We start from the raw sequence: 17542 nt of genomic DNA on the forward strand, positions 1-17542 counted from the left end.
AAGAGTGCGTGTAACTTTATTTCGTTTAAACATTATCTCTATTGTTATTAATTGATATAAGTATATTGTGGTGATATATTGTGTTTATTATTAATTGTGAAGTATATTGTGATGATGTTTGTATTGATTTGAAAATAGTTATTTGTGTTGGATATGAAAATAGTTATTTGTGTTGGTTAATTTGAAAATAGTCATTTGTGTTGGTTTGAAAATATTATTGTGAATGTAACACCCCCAAATTCTAAATCTAGAAATAAAGGAATAGTGGAGAAAATATAGATATAATATAGATTTCTAAAGGATTTCAATTGCGGAAGCGAACTCAAAAACCAAACTAAGGGGTGTCATGCCACGCTTGGGTCACAACTAAGCCCAAACGCACAGGCTACAAAAGTTTCTATTTACAACTTCCAGTACAATATTCCTTTATTCAAATCACAACTAACTACAAGACAATTCAAGTCCAATCTACACAAACTATGACATGAACATTTCTCGGGGCTTACAAGTTCTATGCCACGCTCTCAACTAGCCACAAGTCCAGATCCTGAAAACATTCAAGGTTTGGAAAACAAGAGATAAAAAGGATTAGCACAAAAATGCTAAGTAAGCTCTACCCCACCCCGTAAAATAAATACATATATATAAATATATATATATATACTTTTGAAATTAGATATACTTTTTAAATAGGTTTTGAAACCATTCAGTAGAAGAATTTGACTCACAACAAAGGTACATAGTATAGATATTTTCCCAAAGCAGTTTCCTCACACACACTACTCAACGATAATACTAGGTTTAATACAAGGTAATATAGTCCCCAAAACAATAAGGTTTACTCTTATAAAACGGTATAACTAGTTTGTAGATTATTCACTCATTTTCAAAATAAATATAAGTACGGAGGATTCATAATATAGCATTTCTCAATACTTCTCAATATCGTTTAAAAGCATAGCTCTCCAAATGATCACTTTCCAAATATGTTTGAATGTATATAAATATAAGGAGGAATTCACAACCATATAGTCATTTCAAAATATAGCTTTTCTCCATATCCTTCTCAACATGTATTTATAGTCATAGATAACTCAAGTCTCATTCTCAAATATCAAAATAGCATAATATTGCTCAAGTGGAGGTATCCAACAATTCTTAGCTTATAGTTAAATCACCAAGTAAAATATAAGTATGGAGGTACTCAAATCATCAATAGGAGGATAGGAACGGAGCTTACCTCCACTACCGAACCTTCACACCCATACAATATAAATGGAAACAGGAACTAGAAACCTAAGTGCGCACACCCCGGGGATTCCAAGCCCCAAAGGTAGTTACTAGCCCTAGTAACCCAGGATTTTTGCTACCAGGTTACCCACCCAATCAATAACCAATAGGACCGCAGCCCTAGGTTCTCATATCAACAGCAAATAGGACCGCAGCCCTAAGTGCTCACAATAATCTAGACCGCAGCCCAAGATTCTCGTAACCTCCAATAATAAAAATATAGATAACCTCCATATAGATTATAACGTAAGTATATTCTCCAAAATAGGTACATTATGATATAATTCCTCCAAGATAGTAATATATTCTTTCGAAATAGTTTTTATAGATATTTTCCATTGCCCGTAAGCTATTCAAGTACACTTCCCAAAACAAGATAGAGTATATATATAATATATTCATTTCCAAAATAGGGTTTACATTAAACATAGGATATATCTTCCAATCATAATATAGTTTATATCACTCACAATAAATATAGTTTATACCTTCCAAAAGTCATATAGCTTCATACTCAAATAATTTACCATAATGTCCTCACTATATAACCATACACATATTCATACTTTGCAAAACATAAGGTGACACCGAAATATACTCATTTGCTATTTATCACACTTTTAAACTCAAACACATTTCCAAAATAGTTTAAGGACACAATTTAGATAAATAGCACATTTGATAGGGAAAGGTAGTTTTGACGGACATAGAAACTTACCTTGAGCTAAGCTCCAAAAGCAAGCATCCAATCTAAAGTTCACTCTTAAGCTAGCCACTTCAACGGGGAACCTGTGAATCCATCCAATCTTTATTCAATACCAATACTATTATTATTAATAATAGTATTAATCCATGATCAATCTATCCTTAACCAATTCATAGCATCGTTAAGCAATGTTCACCATCCCAAACATAACCATTATCAATAGTCCATAGTCATGACTAATATCCATAATTCATTATTAGTCCAACATCATTAGCTAATCACTCTTTAATCATTATTAAATAAGAAACATCACTTAGTCACTATTTAACCATTACTCACAATCATTAAACTTAACCATTGTCATTAACATCATCATCACTCAAATATCATAACCCATCAACCATCATCAAACATTATCATCATTATACCATCACCATCATACTCATCATCATACCATCACCATCATACCACTAATTAATCCATTATTATCAACTAATCACCATTAGAACCATTATTAGCCATAAACACATCTATAATCATTTTAAATCACCAAAGCATCATTACTAAATCAGCATCATCATTCTTATTAGTAAATATTTAATGCCCTTAATCATCATACTATCCTCCTTAATCAACATTATCCCTTAATTAATATCATCAGTTCATAATTAGTCCCTAATCTCCCATTATTAGGCAATAATATCTTCATTATACCCATCATCAATCTATAAGAGCATGCATAATCACTTAATGACCATCATGAAGCATTTAATCATCATCCATAAGTTTCATTATTTTCAATACACTTAGGTTTTCAACTACAATTTCTCCACATAGGAATTCTCACCGAACTCTATAAAAGAGGTCATAGATTATACACTTCCCAAAAATATAGTTTTAACTCATATAATTCCCAAAATGCACGACAGCAGCAACAGAAATGCACGGCAGAAGAAACAGAGATGCACAGCAGCAGAAACAGAGATGCACGACAGTGGCGAAATAGCAGTATTTTCCAAGATTTGAACCACAAAAACATTCTAATGACCAAATAGTAATGTATATACATCCGTATATTTAAGATTTGAGCCATTAACAACACCAAAACATAAACTTCATAGTTTAGAACACAAAAGATAGGGCAAAATTAAATTTGGGCATCCATGAAATCTTACCTTCATTGTCATCTCCCTTAAGCAAAAATCCATCCCTAAGCTCTTCTTTCACACCCATTCTTCCTCCTCGGATTCAAACCCTAGCCCACCCCTTCTCAAACCAAACCAAAACCCACATCAAAACAACATCACAATCAACCTTAATAAGCTATCAAAGGAAAAGAAATGAAGTTGAAGAAGGGAAGCTTACCAAGTCTTGAGGAAGAAGAAGATGGCTAGGACTTGGGGAGGAAGATGAAGAAATCTCGAGAGTGAGAGAGACGTACGTGAGAGAGATGCGAAATGGGAAAATGGGAAGAAAATTAATAGGAACCCTTTTATAGTTAGGATTTGGGTTAGAATGTAATTATTAAATTGTTGGGTAGAAAATATGATTTAGAGATTTTGGCTCATAAAAAAAAAAAAAAAAAAAAAAAAAAAAACTATTTAGGCTTGGGTGATTAAATCATTTGGGCTAAGGTTTAGTTTGGGCTCAAACTTAGGCTCCAAAACAATGATATAAGGGTCACAGGTTCATCTCAGATAGACTTTTGGGTCAAAATTTTAGTAAATAAATTTATCCTTTAAATAGGGCTTTTAAAACCATAAATAAATATATAAATATTTTGTATCAAATCATTGCTGGTAAAGGGGTTTAAAATATTTTATTTATAAGCTCATTCGATAAAATAATTAGCTTTAGTAACACTTTATTAAAATATTTAGTAATAAGAAAATAAGTTCTTTTTGAGAATATTTATATTTAAAATAATAATGTTTGGAAAATACGGGGTGTTACAGTGAACAGATATAGGTTTAATTTGTTGTTATTAGCTTTGTAAATTTTGGTGTTGATTTTGTAGTTTTAGATTTGGAAAATTCTGTACAACAGGTTTTGAATAAATAAAATTGGGTAATATTATAAATTTAATTGAAAAAAAGGCTACTTTCCGTGGCACCTGCCTAGCTACGGGTCGATGCCGCGGAAAGTATTTAATTAAACAAAAATAAATGTATAAGCTTTCCGTGGCACCCTTTAGGGTGTCGCAAAAAGCCTATACTTTCAACGTCACATCACTACCATCCGCTACACCTGTGGAGGTGTAGCAGAAACACTTTTACAGGTGTAGCCGATTATTTTTTTACTAGTGTGCTTCAGCATTAATGCCAATAATAAGATCAAATTCATACCTATTTTTTGTTGTTTGGATAATTCAAACTCTGCGCCTTACAGCCGCGCAAAGCAAAGCTTTCTATTTTCTAGTATATCTTCATAAAATAAAATTAATTACAAAGCTATTAGAGCCTTTGACAAACTGACTTAGCTGGCTGCTAACCAACATATGAAGTCAACATATATCTAACATTCTAATCTTCCAATTCGTGTATCAATCATAATTACATTTTTTCTTTTAAATGGTTCATAGTTTCATTGGGGGTGGTTGAAGATGTACTAATAAATAATGAGCTAATACCCAAAATTGTCCTTGACTATATTGGTTTTTCTCAATTTTGTCCTAAACGACTTTGATCTCATAAAGTAGTCCCAGACTTTTATGTTATTCCTCAAAATTGTCCTCCGTTTGTTAATCCGTCAAAAGGGTGTTAAGTTTGGGGACAATTCAGTAATTTTACATTTAGGTCTTCTTCTCCACTTTACTCCACAGGATCTCTCTCTTGTATACCAGAGTGGCAGAGTGTCTGCCTCATATTTTAAGAATGCATTGGCAGGAAAGGAAATTAAAATTCCAATTAGCTAAACAGATTGCTCTTCCAATTAATGGAGAAGGAAGTGGGATTGAGGAGATCTCTTCAGAGATGAGCTCTGTTCATCTGATGGGCATCCTCGTCTTTTGTCGGTTGGTTGAATAATCTAGTTGCTTGATTTAGCTTTCGATGGATGCGAGGGCAGAAGCGTGCTACTGAGGAATCAGGTGATGGTAGAGGGAGTATAAGTTAGATTTGCGAGGTGGTCGTCGGACTGGAGATGGTGGTGCGATTCGCCATTTGTCTTGGTTCCTAATTTATCGCTTCATTTGTTTAATCATTGCATGTTGAGGAGAATTTCTGAACCGATTGGTGAATTGATGGCGTTGGATAGAGACTGAGAATCGGAGAGGTTCTGGATAAAGTCGTCGGAATTTCAATCCCCAATCGGTGAGAGAATTCTTTGGGATGACGTCTTCTCGGCTTCCGATAACCACGGCGGTGATGCAAAAGGATTCCACCAAACCACCACTAGACGACGCAATCCATCCACTGACTCGGCACGTGATGAACTTCCTTGCTTGCCTCGTCGATTGCAGCGACACTGTTTTCGAAATCATAGCAGACTGGCCGTCGTCGTCCCAATCTCCCTTACCGGAGTAGTACTTCTCGAGTAGGGCCAAGAGACCGGAAGAGAAGAGTGTGAATTGACTATATTGCCCTTGTACTTAACACCTGTTTGACAGCTTAACTAACAGAGGACAATTTTGAGCGATAACACAAAAGTCTGGGACTACTTTATGAGACCAAAGCCGTTTCAGACAAAATTGAGAAAAACCACTATAGTCAAGTACAATTTTGGACAAGTTAATGAATATTCTCCCTTGATCTAGAACATGGGGGTTGGGGTTGAAAATTACTACATAATAGAGCTTGTGGGGGAGGGATCTTTTGGGGAGGTATACAAAGGGAGGCAAAAGTATACACGATATTTTTTTCCTTGCTACAGTGTTATTGTTAGTTCACACTTTAGTTGTAGATTTTTCTCAATTTGCACACTGCTGAAAATGAGTGGCTGAAAATGAGTGTTATTTTTTAGACTGTTGCAATGAAATTTATCCCTAAAACGGCAAAAGCGAGAAGGATATTCACAACCTAAGGATGGTTTGAAGGCATACAAGTAATGGTGTTGTTATTCATAGTTTAATGTATATACAGAATTTTTATTTTCTTCTTACAATATTTTTTTTTGGAGATGTATTGAAAAGTATTTTTACAATATTGTTTTCATGAAAAATATTACATGTTTTTTTTTGTGCGCGATAATATTACGATTAGGCTGTCTCTTCATTGTCCAAACTGTAACCGGTTGGTTTGTAGCCTCATTTTAAATTTATTCTTATTAAGATAATAATAATAATACTCCGTAATAATAATAATCCAAAATTCTTAATATAATTTCCTAAAATAATATCCATAATATTAATAATTAATTATTAATTATATAATAATAATAATATTCCAAAACTCTTTTATAAGAATTCCTAATTAAATTTTCTTACTAAATTCATTTATAACATTAATTACAAATATAAAATTAGGAAAAAATTAGCATAATTGATACTAGCTACTCAATTTTCTAATATAATTCCTCTAATATAATTTTTCTATTATATTTTAATTAATTGATACTTTTCCTAATATATCTTATCTAAAAAGCTTCATCCTTTTTTTTTTTTTCTAAATTCTGATCCTTGTGTTTATCCGTTTATTATGGTAATCTATATAGGTAATTACCATATAGCATTTATCATCTAAATAACCCGTGGTAATTACCAATCTTATTTAACATCTAAATTTATTGTGGTAATTAAACATAGAGAATACCTTCTTACGACGATTTTATTTATTTTTTTTACTTTAAATAATACTACGTATCAATTATCTGTGCATTTCCTTTGACTACTTTTAAATAAAATTATGACAATTAAAGAATTAATACTTTCCGTAATATAAGTTTTATCTAATAAATTAAGGAAATTAGTAATACACATATTACGTCTAAAATTAAAGGAGATTAAAAAAATTATGATAATTATTTCAGTTCACATATTATTATGCTTGTGAATTACGTCCATATAATTATGCAAATTATTACACATAAAATTATGCCAATTAATTCACACATTATACTTTTATTAATCTATTTTTTTATATCTGATATAAATGGAATTAATCGTACACATATTATAAACATAATTAAATGAAATTAAACATACAAATATTACAGACATAATTAAAGAAATTAAACATACACATATTACGTCCATAATTAAATGGACATCATAGTTAGCATAATATTAATTAAGAATAATATATACCCCTTAATTACCATATAGTAATCATAATAAAATGACTTCATTTTTATTGGATTAATGATAAATTTTTCTGCTCATATAGGAAACTAAACATATTACGGTGAGTAATTAAAGGAAAATAAACATACACATATTACGTACATAATTCAAGAAAATTAAACATACACATATTACGTCAATATTACCAACATGTATTTAACACTTTAATCTTACTATGAGAATTAAGAAAAATCAACTCCCTTCATTTGTTTATAGTATATTATTATTATTATTATTATTATTATTATTATTATTATTATTATTATTATTAGCTAATCATTAAGAAAATTTCATTATTAAATTCTCCTAAAATTATACTCATATTTAGAAAATTTATAAATATCTAGAAATATGCTTAAATACGTACATATAGTTATTAACTATATTAATCTATAATAAATTTAAAAATTAAATTCTTTTAATTTCTAAATGCAATTCCTTAAGATAGTATGAAATACAATAATTAAGTAAATAAAATTATAAAATTAAGTAAATGTGTATTCATAAATATTTAGAAATCTATTTAAATGCATACATATACTTATGCATCATATTAATAATACAAAATTAAAATATTAATTTTTAAACTTCTAAATATAATTATCTTAATTATAAATCTGACAATATAAATTATAATTAAGAAAATTATACTATAAAATTTTTCTAAATACATATTAATAAATATTATGTGCTCATACAAAGTATTATGCAGTCATATTAGGAAATACTTTCAATTATGATCTAAATCTATTCATATAAAATTTAAGGCAAAAACTTTTGTAAGACCGTCTCACGGGTCTCAATCTGTGAGACAGGTTAAATTTTGATTAATGAGGTCAAAGATCTTACCCATTAATCAAAGATTTGACCCGTCTCACGGATTGAGACCCCTGATACGGTCTCACACAAGTGTTACCCAAAATTTAAAATTTATCTCTTTTGATTGTTGAATATAATTCCCTTAATTATTATTCATTTTATTAGAATTACAATACATATGAAATACAATTAGGAATAATCAATTTAATTATGTAAATTTCATTTATAAGTGTATCTAAATATATACATTATTAAATACTATATTAATCATACAAAATTTTAATTTTAATTTTGTATGTCATGTATACCCTGCCAAATATATGAAAAGTCTAACTATATTATTATATTGTCTATTTTAATATCTTTTTGTTTTTTAATTTTTTATTTAAATTCATGAGAATATAATTTATTCCGTGCATCGCACGGGTTAAACACTAGTGTGTGTGTGTGTATATATAATAATATTCCTTCTCGTAGCAGACTAGCCGCCGTCGTCCCAATCTCCCTTACCGGAGTAGTACTTCTCGAGTAGGGCCAAGAGACCGGAAGAGAAGAGTGTGAATTGACTATATTGCCCTTGTACTTAACACCTGTTTGACAGCTTAACTAACAGAGGACAATTTTGAGCGATAACACAAAAGTCTGGGACTACTTTATGAGACCAAAGCCGTTTCAGACAAAATTGAGAAAAACCACTATAGTCAAGTACAATTTTGGATATTAACTCAATAAATAATTACTCAAAAAAGTAGTTTTCAAAAAAAAAAAAATTACTCAAAAGTACAGTTATCAAAATGCTTTAAGGAAATTGCTGAAGAGAAAGATGTATAAATTAAATAAATTAATCAATATTTTTGAATTGAAGTATATTTAGAATCGTAATAGAGAATATTGAAAATAGATTGATATTAGGTGATTATGTGGATGAAAAATCTTTGATCATTGTGGATGTTCTAATATAATGAAAGAAAACACATTCAGAGATAATTACACTAGAAAAATCTTATGCTACGAATCAATCGCTAGACTCGTAATTTTTAGGTACCAAAATTCTGCTTCACCACTCAAGTACTCGACCACTTATTTCAAGACTTCAATGCCTGTTTTTTTTTTTTTAAGACCAATGTAAATTATTGCATTAAATCAAAGGTAAGACAGTCTACAAGAAAGTGGGGCGGAGTATTTCTCCATTTCCCGCAACCTGACAAAGAAAAACCCCCCCTTGTCATCACGGGGCGGACTTCAAAGTCTTTTATTTGATGATTTTGTAGTGAAATTAAATCAAGTAACATGCGTAGAAATAACATGTAACACATGTCAACTAAATTTCTGTCCGTCAGTGTCATTAATGAGTAAAAGTACTGTTTCAGCTAAAGGCTACAAGAAAGCAATAGAAACAAAATACTTTTTCAGCTAAAGGCTAAAAGAAAGCAATAGAAACAAGATAAATTACATAAAAGGATCAGAGGTAACATCATATATCTCTGAACTTGGAATCTATTTAACAAATTTGACTTGTATTTCTTAACTTTAGCATCCTCCAGCGAACCGGGGGTGGACTTGATAGTTGATATTGCTCCAGAGACTTGCAAGACCGCAGCAACTTCATCTGCAGAAGAGCCCAGGACTTGGCACCCCCGGTTGAAATTGATTACAAACCACAGTTAATCCTCAAAGATGAATGTAGAAATAGCAAAGGACTTGGCACCAAAAAGGGTTATAGAGATCAAATGCTGATATGGTTTGTAATCAATTTCACTCATTCACTACTCAATGGAGGTTTTCAACAAGTATCAGATTGGTTTCTTTTTCTTGTTGTGCCTACAATCTAACCTATCTATAGTATATGCTCGACATGATACACCAACATCCTTTATTGGGATGGAATTCGAACTTGTGCCCTTCCGTTTAGAACCTTTTTAGGTTCATGCCATTACGTTATAATAGACATTGGAAGAACAACGTAACTGCACCCCCAAATATGTTACTTAATTTCGCTATACAATTGTCGCACACTGTTTAAGGAAAAAGCAAAAGGTTCTTTCGCAAGATTTCAATAATCCCTGAACAAAAAACAGTTTAAGAATGCTTAAATAAATCATTGTAAAGAAAAATGTATGTAATAAGTTTGAGAGTCTTGCCTGATTTTGAGATAGCAAAAAGAGCCTTTAAAGCTTCCTTCCTTGTGCGGTCATCTTTAGCAGCCTCCAACATCTTCAGAAGTTCTTGAGCTCCACCCATTTCAATAATTTTCATCTGTCTTTCATATGGAAAGCCAAAGAACATACTAGAAATGAGAGATAAACTAGAGTCTAGAGCATCATCAAGTTCACTTCAGTTAATGATCCAAAGTCGAACATAAACGAAGCCATGGTCTGCACATTTCCAATTTTTATTATTAATTACCTAAACGAATAAACTTCATTGTCTTACCATCATAGGTATTGCAACACAAATATTTATGCTTGCTAATTTTCTAGCTTGGTAATAGCCAATAGGAGAAGTCCAACTCCATACAATTCTTCAAAAATTATAATTTAGAAGTCCATCAGGTAGTAGGTTCAACATCATCCGAAAAGCCTAATGACATGGTGACTGAGATACATAACAGAAATATTACTATAATAAGGTTCTCCTATAAAAGCAGCCTAACTTTGATCTCTTGTTCATGTATCATGTTCATATACAGCAACCTAGTCACTTTACTTTACCTCAGAAAATGCAAAAATCATTCCTTTTGACAATATCTTAATCTTTTTTTTGAGTACTATCTTAATCTAGATTCTCTAATTAGTATAAATATTCTAGACACGTAATTTCAACAGCTCTTGGAGCTTGATTCTATCCACCAGTTAGTGATTACCCAATTTTATGGAGATAATAAGTAGTAACTAACAAATGTTTAACTTTTGAAAATTATTCCTTTACAGGGGCAAAAAAAATGTTTACAAACTTTGCCTCTGTACAAACCAAATGCTGATTAAAGTTATTTAAGTAGAATGAAACAAGAATCCATATTGTAAAGAATATATATAGGCACAAGCACCATGCAATTTAATTTCCATATCACCTATTTTGCTTACAGAAAAAGTTTCAAAATACACACATTACTCATGTATCTGTACGTTATGAATTGTAAATATAGATAGATTATGATTACATTATCTTAGGGATATTTAGCATGATTTTAGGATAGAATAGCATAATTATAGGGATAATATTTCTTTTTCTATATTATTCTACATGTATAAATAGCTGTATGTATCACTCATCCTAGATGTAATATAGTATTCTCTTCCGTGTATCAGAACCAAGTTGAGAGAAGGAAAAAGTCTTTTTTTTTTTCCTCTTCTTTTTCCTTTTGTGGTGGCCAGAAAATTTTTTTTCGAGTGCTCCTAGGTCGCCTGGGTTCATACAACGTGATTGTGGGCTCAGTTTGGACAAGTTTTCTCTCCGATATAAGACTCTGGTGTTTGTCAGGCTCCTTCCAGGTTCTCTCTATTTTTGTTTGCTTGCTGGTTGTGGTTGGGTTGTTTTTTCTGAAATGGCTGATGGCAAGTCTGTTATAATTTCTGATGTGGTTCCTATCACTTCAAAAATTACAGATTTTAAGTTGGACGGTTCTAATTATTTGGAATGGAGTAAAATCATTAAACTTTATCTACATAGTATAGATAAAGATGATCACCTCACCAGTACTGTTGAACCTAAAGATGATAACAGATGATAACTCTAAGAAAATTTGGTTGAGGGGAGATGCCAAATGATTTTTACAAATACGAAATTCCATTAATAATGATGTGATTGGTTTAGTCAATCATTGTGAGACTATTAAAGACTTAATGGAATATTTGGAGTTTTTGTATTCTGGAAAGGGGAATGTTACTCGTATAGTCGTATGTATGATGTCTGTAAAGCATTTTACCGGGCTGAGAAACAAGATAAGTCCCTCCTCACCTATTTCATGGAATTTAAAAAAACATATGGGGAACTGAATCAATTAATGCCTTTTAGTACTGATATAAAGGTGCAACAAAAGCAACGAGAACAAATGGCAGTCATGAGTTTTTTAGCAAGTCTTCCATCCGAATTTGAGACTGCAAAATTCTAGGTTTTGTCCAGCCCTAAAATATCTTCATTGCAAATATCTTCATTGCAAGATGCTTTTGCCTGAGTATTGCGCACGGAAACTTCTCACTCAGTTCCTTTGAATGGTGCGCTTATTAGTAAAAACTCTTTTACAGACGCTGGTAGACAACCCGTTAGAGGTAATGGTAGAAATGCTCAAGGGCAAAACTATTGTCACATGGCAGGTCACATAAAACGTGACTGTAAGAAATTGCAGAACAAGTATAAAGGGGTTCAGCATGCTAATGTTGTTTCTACCAATGATGTGTCTACCCAATCTGTTTTAGTCTCAGCAGATGAGTTTGCTAAATTCACCCAGTACCAAGAGGCACTAAAGTCTTCAACCACTCCTATCATAGTTGTTGTCGATTCAGGTAACACAAACACCTGCCTTGTTTCTTCCACTTCCAAATGGGTCATTGACTCAGGAGGCACAGACCATATGATAGGTAAATCTAGCCTATTCTCAACTTTTACAACCAATACTTCTAGTCTTCCTGTCACTCTTATTGATGGGTCTGTTTTAGAAGTGCTTGGATTTGGCTCTATTACTCCAACTCCTTCTATTCACTTGTCATCTGTTTTAAGTTTACCTAATCTGTCCTTCAATTTGGTCTCTGTTAGTAAGCTTACTCGTACACTAAATTGTTTTCACATTTTTTTCTGAATATTGTGTATTTCAGGATCTTACGACGAAGCAGATTATTGGTAAAGAAGTAGATTATTGGTAAACACATGAGTCTGGTGGCTTCTACATCCTAAACACTGAGTAGCCAAACTCCATTTCGTGTTCAAGTGTTGTTTCCCATTTTGAAGCCCATTGTCGCTTGGGTCATCCGTCGCTACCTTTCTTAAAACAGTTGTGTCAGCAGTTTAAACATGTGTCTTCATTACATTGTGAGTCTTGTCAATTTGCTAAACACTACCGTGTGAGTTTGAGTCCTAGAGTCAATAAACGAGCAAGTGCTCCCTTTGAACTTGTACATTCTGATATTTGGGGTCCGTGTCCAGTTATGTCTAAAACTGGGGTCCGTGTCCAGTTATATATATATTTCTCAACATCTTTTCAATGCATCAAGTGTGTCACGGTGTTCTAATGCCCTACATTGACATTTTTTATAATGAGTTTTAAATCAATTTATTGGGTTATTTGAAAGTCTTCTTTGTCAACAAATCCGGCCTATGTAGTTAATATGATTGGCTTCAAATTGTTTTTTATTTTTTTTTCCATGTTATTAACATAATACTTGGTAAATAAATAACATTATTTTTTAGTATAACTTTGATATTTAATTACAAGATAATGTAAAAAAAATAATGAACAATGTAGTGAATATAATTAATTAATAAATTTGAAGGTAAGGAATCTTTGTATTGTAGAAAATATTGTAGAAAATATAGACAATATAACTAATGAATATTTTTTTTGAATAATGGTATTGTAGACATCGAATTATAAATTAAAGAAATGCATATGTACTATTTTTTTGTTGTAACTACTAATTTATTTAATTTAATAAGAGTAATAAAGTGGAGTACTTACTTTTAAATAATATACTCTAACATATTCGTAGTATATGTTCAACAATATGCCAACTTTGATTAGGATGAGGTTCGAATCTATAACATTTCTTATAGAAATGAATGGGTAAGTTAAAAATTAACGGAATATTAACGGAAAAAAAAAAAGAATATTTAATGGAAAATTTAACGGATAATCATATAATTAAGGATAAATTAAGAAATCTCAAGGAAAAATATAAATATAAATAATCTGAACCATCCATTTGATTTAATAATTTGACCGTCATATTTTTTTTGACTCTTATTAGTATACTAGTTTTTCACGCGCATTGCGCGAATGAGATAATGCCCAATGTTTATTATTAAATAAGTAATGCGCGAATGAGATAATGCCCAATGTTTATTATTAAATAAGTAATGCGCGAATGAGATAATGCCCAATGTTTATTATTAAATAAGTAATGCGCGAATGAGATAATGCCCAATGTTTATTATTAAATAAGTAATGCGCGAATGAGATAATGCCCAATGTTTATTATTAAATAAGTATTTTAAAGTATATCAATGCAAGATTGTATAGGAGATGTTCATGCATATGTAATTAAATATTGAATTTGTTTATTTAAATCGGTAATTTAAAGTTTATGAATGCAAGATAATATATGAAAGATTGATTATAATTGTCGCTAAAATAAATATTTACAATTTTGTAAAAACACTAATCTAAATACTTAGTTTAAAAGTGATAGCATAAATAAATACTACTTTTTTGTTCAAAATATTAATATTTATTACTCCGTATATTTGTAGAAGGTTAATGAGTAGTACATTTTGTTATGGTTTCGTAACTTGTTTACTTGATAGTAACAACAATAGCTTTGCAGGTAGTCCAAATACTAATACTGCAATATGTCTAGTTTCATCAGCAGTTTCTACAATTATGCCAACTTTAATTGAGATGAGGTTCGGACCTAAGACCTTACTTATAGAAATTAATGGGCAAGTTAAAAGTTAACGGAATGTTAACGAAAAGATAATATTTAACTGAAAATTTAACGAATAATCATATAATTAAGGATAAATTAAGAAATCTCAAGAAAAAAATATAAATATAAATAATATGAACCATCCATTTGATTTAATAATTTGACCGTCATTTTTTCTACCCATTATAGGCCTAACTTTCTTTGGCTCTTATTAGTATAATAACTAGTTTTACATGCGCTTTGGGCGAATGAGTTAATGCCCAATGTTTATATTTAAATAAATATTTGAAAATATATCAATGCAATATTATATAGGATAAATTCATACATAGGTAATTGAATCTCGAATTTGTTTATTTTTAAGTATGTAACTCAAAGCATATAAATGCAATATAATATAGGAAAGTCATTATAATTGACACTAAAATAAATGTTTGCTACTTTGTAAAATCGATAGTCAAAATACTTGGTCTAAAAATACTAGTCTAAATAAATACTACTTTTGGTTTGAATTTTTCTAAGTGTTATTAATTTTCTTTTGAGTAACATTGTCATTGTTTTCATCTTCACTATTTATCCTTTTTCTTTTTGTTGGTAGTGTGTTGTTTGTAATTGTGTTACTGTTGGTAGAATAGATGACAGTGTCATACTATGAGATTATGATGTAGGAAGCTGTGGATTTTCCTTGTGTATATTATTGTGATCTTAAAATTTTTGTTATTAACTAAAATGATATTGACCTTTGAGTTACCTAGTTTTTCACGTGCATTACGCGAATGAGATAATGCCCAATGTTTATTTTTAAATAAGTATTCCAAAGTATATTAATGCAAGATTATATATGAGATGTTCATGCATATGTTTATCTAAATCGGTAATTCAAAGTTTATGAATGCAATATAATATATGAGAGATTGACTATAATTGTTATTAAAATAAATTTTTTGCAATTTTGTAAAAAACGTTAATCTAAATACTTTGTAAAAATAAATTTTTGTCAACAAATCCTCCCTAAGTAGTTAATATGATTAGCTTCAAGCTGTTTTTTTCTAAATTTTTTTCCATGTTATTAACATAATACTTGGTAAATAAATATATAACATTATTTTGTAGTATAACTTTGGTATTTAATTATAAGATAGTGTAAAAAGGAAAAACAATGAACAATGTAGTGAATATAATCTAAAAACATAATAAATGTGAATGAAGGTTATACCCCTCATTTATGTCCGTTTTTTTTGTACATTATGCTATAAAAGTTGTACTACATAATATTTTGGACAAATATACCCCTACCGTTATAACTTCCATTATCTTTTCTACTATTGTTACTATGCACATGCATTCACCATATATTTTCTTATCTTCTTCAATAATAATAATAAAATATACACAGTAAATATTAGAGTTATATGTTAGTTATTTTTTAAAATATAAATATCCAATTTATAAAAATATTTTACATTATTATTATTATTATTATTATTATTATTATTTACTATATTAAAATTTAAATAAATTTAAAATTTTAATATAAAATACTAATATTGGGCACATATTTTTTGCGCATCGCGCATAAGAAAAACTAGTTCATTAATAAATTTGAAGGTAAACAATCTTTGCATTGTAGAAAATATAGACAATATAACTAATGAAATTATATCTTTTTTTATTTTTTTGATAATGAATATTTTTTTTTGAATAAAGACATTGTAGACATCAAATTATAAATTAAAAAATTGCATATGTATTATTTTTTTGTTGTAATTACTAATTTATTTAATAAGAGTATAATAAGAATAATAGAGTGTGGTACTTACTTTTGAATACTATACTCTAATATATTCGCAATATATGTTCAACAATTATGCCAACTTTGATTAGGATGATGTTCAAACCTAAGACCTTTCTTATAAAAATTAATTGGTAAGTTAAAAGTTAACGAAATATTAACGGAGAAGAGAATATTTAACGGAAAAGTTAACAGATAATCATAAAATAATTAAGGATAAATTAGGAAATCTCAAGGAAAAATATAAATCTAAACAATCTGCTGAATCATCCATTTGATTTAATAATTTAACCATCATTTTTTCTACCCATTATAGGCCTAACTTCTTTTGTCTCGTATTAGTATAGTAGATAGATAATATAAGAGTTAATTCCACCAAAGGTCCTTTGTCTTTGGTGGCAATTCCAATTTTAGTCCCAAACATCGTTTTTGCCATTTAATTAACATCCTAGCTAGACTATTATTTTTTGGACACTTTTAGTCCTTCTCATGAATTTTTCTACTTTTAGTAAAGGTAATTTTGTCTCTTCATATTTTTTTTTATTTAACCGGTTTTCACCAGTTTAATTAGGTTAGGTTAAGCAAACCGGTTCTTCTAATTATTAGATTCAATCCACAAATTCGTACTCAAAAAACCGAATGGAGACCAGAAACATATGCAGCTTCAACCTGATTTAAAGATAGACATCAATTCAAGATAATGTTAGTATTTTCGCACAATAGAGGCATTAGCTTCTTGGTATATTCATGGTCTACATTACGGTCAACAATGGGGCGACAAAGAATTCCTTTTATCGATTGCGAACTCTTTTAGGGGTTTAGAGATTTGGAACTACAGATTTAAAGCGACAAATTTCCCCTTTGCTCTCCTCTATAGTAGCGTTGTACGGTCTCGTTCTTCGCCGGGTGAAGGAGGATGATGAAGCCTTGAACTGAAGCAGATGAAGATGCGTACGCTAGGGATTTGTGGATTGAATCTAATAATTAGAATAATCGGTTTGCTTCACCTAACCTAATTA

At 30.4% G+C, this 17542-nt stretch overlaps 1 long non-coding RNA gene across 2 annotated transcripts; it reads right to left on the reverse strand.

The window, feature by feature from the left end:
• Nucleotides 1–265: 265 nt before the first annotated feature.
• Nucleotides 266–3446, reverse strand: LOC116018903. 2 transcript variants are annotated; one of them, XR_004098624.1, is made up of 4 exons: nucleotides 3362–3446; nucleotides 3172–3251; nucleotides 2009–2079; nucleotides 266–547 (listed from the first exon to the last, which is right to left on the reverse strand). It is a non-coding gene; the product is annotated as an uncharacterized LOC116018903 (long non-coding RNA). The 2 variants fall into 2 exon arrangements; XR_004098623.1 differs by having other exon boundaries at nucleotides 3172–3262.
• Nucleotides 3447–17542: the final 14096 nt, after the last annotated feature.

Source organism: Ipomoea triloba, chromosome 5 (genome assembly GCF_003576645.1).
Source record: "Ipomoea triloba cultivar NCNSP0323 chromosome 5, ASM357664v1".
Classification (NCBI taxonomy): domain Eukaryota; kingdom Viridiplantae; phylum Streptophyta; class Magnoliopsida; order Solanales; family Convolvulaceae; genus Ipomoea; species Ipomoea triloba.